Below are 6,960 nucleotides of genomic sequence, written 5' to 3'. Positions count from 1 at the left end.
GGCTCTTCAATCTTGGTTGGTCTTCTTCAGGAACTCTTCCTGGAATTAAGTACCTGGATCTTTCTCTGGCTCTAACTTTCATCAGACTCCCCCTATCATCATGCTGGGATCGCCGTCCGGAAATCGTTATCACCATTGAAATCAACTCCTGGCTTTATCAGTTTAAACTTCTTCTCAGGTTCTGATGTATCTCCTGGCTTTCCGTAGCAACAGAATCAGAAACCTGCACAACTCAAACAATCTATCACAAACAAACACAATTGTGATTCAACTTAATGAATCAACTAATCATTTAAGAATATTCAAGAGTTTTTCACATTTAACAATTTATTAAACTTTCCAAAATCCGATTAACCATTTCAAATCACTTTAACCAAACCAACTATTCATCTTGTTTAGCCTTTGAGATTTTGAATTTCAGCTCTCCAACATCAGTTGTCGAAAATCTTTTTGGATTTTTCAAATATGAAACACAAATGCAATAACATCAATTAAAATGCAAAAATGAAATATGTACAAACATATTTTTGTGAGTTCGCGCAAGAGGATCATATCAGCTGCTGACTAGACACTAGCACCGTTAAGCTGTTATTTCATTTTAAGCTTTTAAACAGTTCGCGTTGATTGTCGATATATTGATCCACTTAAATTCTCACAAAATGTTCAACCTGTTCGGGATACAGATTTAGTGTTTTAGAACTTAAACATCTACATGTGTCCCACCTCAGTATATACTCCCGTATCCAGACCCCAGTATTCAGTCTTACAGGTGAGTATACCACAGCTGATATATGTAAAGGGGTAGGTGCGAGGGCCGTGAGAGCTCAGGTCGATACTTCCATATACGCAGAGAGATGACGGCTTCGACTTTAAGGTGGGTCCCCTTTAGAGGATCTTTTTTTACAACAGCAAAGATTATTAATTTTATTGTTTAATCAGATTGCTGAGGGCTAGCTTATATTTCAAAGCTTTTTGCAGAAAGTATTATCCGGGGACTAGGTCAGTACTTCCATACAGCAGAAGTCCCGGGATAATACCCCAGATATCACTGAGCATAAAGACCTAGTATCTCAGAATACGGGACCCTTCAAACAGGATTTCAGGGGTTACCTATATATCCTGGAGGTGTTCCCCACGTAGACGTAAGTGAAATTTATGTTTATATCCCAAACTGATCTACTAATTCTGTGAAAACCTATCGACACATCTTTAACGAGACTGCTTAATTGCATTTATACATTACAAATTTTTAGCGTACTGTGCCAGTCTAGCTGATGTACTATCATTTCCCCTATTCGCACCAAAACTCATTTTTAATTTTTCGATGTTTTTGACATTTTCAAATTTTCAAATTTTTTTTTAAAATTTTACTCCCCCTAAAATCAAAATATATTTCAATTTTGATTTTTTGGGAAAATTTGAAACGATTTGTACAAAATTTGACAACTTGATGAGAATCGCATCAATTCTCCATCCACATGGCGTAAACAATCAGAACTCCCCCTCTCAACAAACTATTTTCCCATTATGATCTCAAAACACTTAAGTTTGTTTTAATCAAAATGGTTTTTCCGGAAAACTTAGTTTGTTTACCAATCATTTGTAGATTCTGGGGATCAAATCATGTAGTTAACTCAAGTTCAATTTAATGACCTTGATTAACCACTTGTAGAATTGATCTGATTCAAAATCTGAACCACTTGAATCAATCACAAACAAACCTTTTACCTTTTGAATGAATGACGTTACCGAATACGAATTTTAGAAAGATGTCGATTCATGCTCCACGCTTACCAACCTGGGAACTCCGGCAAGTCAGGTTTTTCATTTAAACAGATTCACCCAAGCCTGACGGTCCTTGGGTGATTTTGAATTCTTGTTCAACAATGGTGGAAAATTTGCATCATCCATTGTTAAACCTGAATTCTCCTTTTTTACCTCAACCACTGGCTCCTCTGGTTTTGTCGAACCAGAATCATTGCCTGAGTGTGGCTTGTCTGACTTAGATGAGCCAGATTCATCGCCGACACCTTTCATCTTCTTCTTTTCCTCTTTCGTCCTCAGATTTGTATCTGATGAATTCGCCTTGCTTGACTTGGCATTCGAAGAAGTCGATTCATCAGAACTTTTATTTTTATCAACAGAAGAACCCGAGGACAAAATCTTCTCTAGATACTCTCTAGCTTTCTTCCTCTTCTTCCTCAGTCGGTCTTTCTGCCCCTGCGAAAGCTTCACTTTCGTCTCTTGAACTTTCTGTTCTTGAACTTTTGGTTTTTGAACTTTTGGTTCTTGAACTTTCAGTTCTTTGGGTTTGACCTTGACTGGAATTCTTGCCACTTTCTGAGATACAGCCCTCGATCTTTCATTTGATCTCCTTGGGCAATCTCTGGCAATATGACCTTTGATCTGACAATCGTAGCATCTTCTGGTCTCATAACTCCAATTCCGGCAGTTAACAACAATGTGTCCTTGATAACCGCATCGGTAACACACTCTGTTATTGTACCGTATACCACCTTCACACCAAACGCTCAGATCATAGCATTGTCTGGCTTGGTTATATTCCTTCCTCAAGTTTGCTGGATTTGGCTTTTGAGCACTGTGGTCCGACCTGCACCACTTATTACCAACAATTTTTGAGTTTTCATTTTTTATTTTTTGTAACTTTTCATTGCGATTGGATGATCGATCTGATGAACTTTTATTATCTTTTTGTTTCTGTTCCACTTTCTTCTTCAAAGATCTTTGTTTAGAACATTCACCTTTTTCAGTTGATTGTAGAACAATTTTCTGAAATTTTTCTTTTAATTTTAAAAACAATTTTTGTTTTTCTAATTTTTCATTTACATCATCAGATTTTTCATCGCAATCTTCAACTTTGACATTGTCAAAGTTTGTGACATCGTCACTTATTGGAACTGAATTGATAGGTTTTGGACAGGGGATATTCAAAAACTCAGATGATGTCACAAAACCTTTCAATTTCTTTTCAAGTTCATCAATTTTGTTTCTTGAATTCTCAGCTTCATTTTCAAGCTGAGATATTCTTTCAAGATGAGACTTGATAATTTTTTCATTTTCTATTTTAATGTTTTCAAGAACAGATTTTTCATTGTTCAAAACTTTTACCTGTTCTTGAAATTTTGTTTCATTTGTTTTCAAATTTTTGTTCTCCAGTTTTATCCAGAAATCTTCATTTTCTGAAGATTTCTTTTTGCTTTCAAAATCTTTTTCTTTTTCTTTCAACTTCTTGTTTTCAAAAGTCAAACTGTTCAAATTACTTAACAGTTTGTCATTTTCAACTTTCAGTTTCTCACAATTTCCCTGCAACACCAGAATCTGTTTTTCATCAGTTTGTTTCTCATTGTTCAACTTCTTGACTTCAGATGTCAAACTTTCCGCATCTTTCAAGAGTTTGTCATTCTCAGTCTTGAAGTTGTCACATTTTGAGCAACCTGTTTCATTCTTCACAGATTCTTCAGCCTTTAAAGCTCCTTCTTCCGATGAATGATCAAAGATAGGTGCGTTTTCTGCAATCTCTTTCTTTAACTCTGATTCAGGATTCACAGATACAGGTTTTTCAGATTCTACTTTCTCAATCTTGACCGATGGAACTTGTTTAATCTTCTCAGCTCTGATTTTTTCTTTAACAATGACTGCCTTTTGAATCTTTCTTTTTGCATCTTGTTTTTCTTTCAATTTTTCAATTTTATCGGCATAAAATAACTTTCCACTACGTTGATCAGATGGAAGTTGTTGTTTAAGATATTCAAGCTTCCGGATTTTCTCTTCATAATTGTCACTTTCTTCATCAGACGAATGGTCAAAAATCGGAACTTTTTCAACAACTTCTTTTGCTGAGACTGTTTCTTCTTCTTGCTTTATTGGAAAATACTGTTGAGATTCATGATACACATATGCCAACAATTCCTCAAACTCCATGTTTTGATCTTCAAAGTTTCTCAAATTCACTTGCACTCTAATATTTGACCAAATTGATCACCCCTCAAGAACACACGCACCACTAAGTCGACAAAACACTTTCTTGGGCCGATAAACTATTTGTCTTTTGGGCCGCCCACCTTCACTAATAAACGACAAACTGAATGCCGACAAATTCACTTAAAATGACAAAAGATTAGGCCGTTTAAAACAACCAATCACATGACTGCACTATGATTTCTTTTTATTGGGCCTCTCTTCATACTTATGACAATCACATGTAATGTCTAAAAATAGCCGACATTGCTTATCACAGTTACATGCTCATTTGACCTTATTTATACAAGTGGGCGGTGCAACATGGACAACTAAATCACACAACAGACAAATGGGTCGGTGCAAAAATACTCTACCTTGGGCCTTGTTTAGTGGCTACATGTGCAGACAATAACAAAAACCAGTTCACAAATATTCACAAGTCAAATATTCACAAAGACTTGTGATTGGGCCTCACTTCACGTGCAAAAGAAACAAACCACACTTAGCCGACAACACACTTAAACATCAATTGTGATTGGGCCAACTTGAGTTAATGGGGCGGTGCAATCAAAACCAAACACTAACTATCCGACAACTTATACACGATCTGAACCACCACGTGAAGATGATGACACAAAAGCGAACCACTATGGAAACTTATAAGCGGACCACTGATGACATTTTGAGCGGACCCTATTTTAGCATTTGGAGCGAACCTAATGTGTTGATCTATGAGCAGACCAGATTAATAACCGAGAGCGAACCTGACAATACCCTAAAAGCGAACCAGATGATTGTACCTTCGAGCGAACCTAGGTGCAATTTTGGAGCGGACCTATCCTCAAAACGTATCTAAAAGCGGATCTGTTGAGCGAACCTATCCACTGTCCGCATAAGCGGACCTAAGTTCGAAGCAGTTTTGACCCATTTTTAGTCCGTATTTCAGTCCAAAACTTTCAAGGGTTTGTCTTTGTTCAATAATACACCGTCTGTGAGATTTTCGTTCGATTTTATCCGATAAAATTCCCTGAACTGATGAAAGAAGGTGTAGAAATCAGAATTTTGAGTGAAAATCGAGCTAAACGGTGAGAACTCTTCCTCCTGTGCTCTGATACCACATGTAGGAACGTTTGACGACCTGACGAGTCGATCAGAAGAGTGCTTAGACAGAATCAGAGGCGGAATTCATTGATTCTGTCTTCGTGTAGCTTGATTTCACTATTTAACGTCTCGTTTATTGATCTATTGACAAATTACAAGCTCCGGAGACAAAATGGCAGGGCTTCGCCGTACCTTACAAGACCATCACCTTCACTACTACTAGATTCGCTCATGTATCCCCTATATATAGTCATGGTGGGTTCGCTTATATGGATATGTCCGTATAAGCGGACCTGACATAAAAGCGGACCTGACATAAAAGAGGACCTGACATAAAAGAGGACCTCCTATGTCCGTATAAGCGGACCTCCTATCATATGGTCATATAAGCGAACCTAACACACTAAACACCTACAATCTCCTGTTTTCTTGTACAATGAGCCCAAAAATAACATTCTAAGACAAAGACTTGATCCAAGACGAAATCAACAGATGAAATGCACCAACAAAACTTCTATCTTCATAGGATCAGGATCACTTCCTAGCTCCATCTTCAGACTCCCCTTTGACTGTTGATCCAGACTCCCCCTCTCAGTATACTGGAATCTGAGATCTTGATCTGGTTCAATCTTTAATACTTCGTTGCCGTGGGAATGATGAAGTCCGTAACCTGTGTCTCGAACATCAAACATTACAAACTTATCTTTTCACAAAAACACACAGTCTATCAGTTCTAGAAATCCACTCAAGTATTCAGGTCCAAGTTAATGACCCTGATTACTCAATTAATCTACCATGTCCAATTTAATGACCTTGGTTGATCTTTTGACAATACAGACTGATTTTATTAAATATTTTCAAACATTTTCTGAAAATAACAAGCATAAAATTAATGAACTTGTTCTAACTTTTCATCAACTCAATCTTTAACAAAATAAGCTCTCCTCATTCTTCGGCTCAGAACTTTTCCTGCATCTGCTTCAATCTTCAAGAATCCACCGATTAACTCTCCACTTTGGTTTGTCAAAAATAAAGCAGAAATGAAAAATCTTTTTGGATTTTAATAAAGTGTTCTAAACTAAGAAATGAAATACAGAAGCTTAAATTGCAGAAAGTAAACAAAGTAAACTATTTACAAACTTATTTTTGGTGAGCGTGTCAGGGAATCATATCAGCTTATCAGACAAATTACAAGTACTGTTAAGCTTCATTTCATACTCAGACTTAAACAATTCACGTAGATTGTCGATATACTGATCCATTTTAAATTCTCACACAAATTTCAATCTATTCAGGATACGATTTAGATGTCTTATGAACTTAGCTCATTCATGTGTCCCACCTCTTGAATATACTCCCGTATCCAGAATCCCAATATTCAGTCTTACAGGTGAGTATACCACAGATGATATCTGTTAGGGGTTAAATGCGAGGGCCGTGAGAGCTCAGGTCGATACTTCCGTATACGCAGAGAGATGACGGCTTTGACTTTTCGGTGTGTCCCCTTTAGAGGATCTTTTAGTTACAACAGCACACGATTAGCATTTTGCAATGTTTCATCGTTTTTTTTGCTGAGGGTGGTGCTATATTTCAAGCAATGCGGAAAGTATTATTCGGGGACTAGGTCAGAACTTCCATTCAGCAGAAGTCCCGGAATAATACCCCAGATATCACTGAGCATAAAGACCTAGTATCTCAGAATAAGGGACCTTTCAACGAGATTTCAGGGGTTACCTATATATCCAAGAAGTGTTCCCCACGAATTTCGCAAGTTTGAAATTTTAGGTTTATATCCCGAATAAATCTACTAAATGTGCGAAAACCTATCGACACATCATCAGTGAGACTGTTTAACTAATCTAAACTTTACAATTCTTT

The sequence above is a fragment of the Helianthus annuus genome, chromosome 14, assembly GCF_002127325.2.
Source record: "Helianthus annuus cultivar XRQ/B chromosome 14, HanXRQr2.0-SUNRISE, whole genome shotgun sequence".
Classification (NCBI taxonomy): Eukaryota; Viridiplantae; Streptophyta; class Magnoliopsida; order Asterales; family Asteraceae; genus Helianthus; species Helianthus annuus.
Note: the sequence above shows the minus strand (reverse complement) of the source record.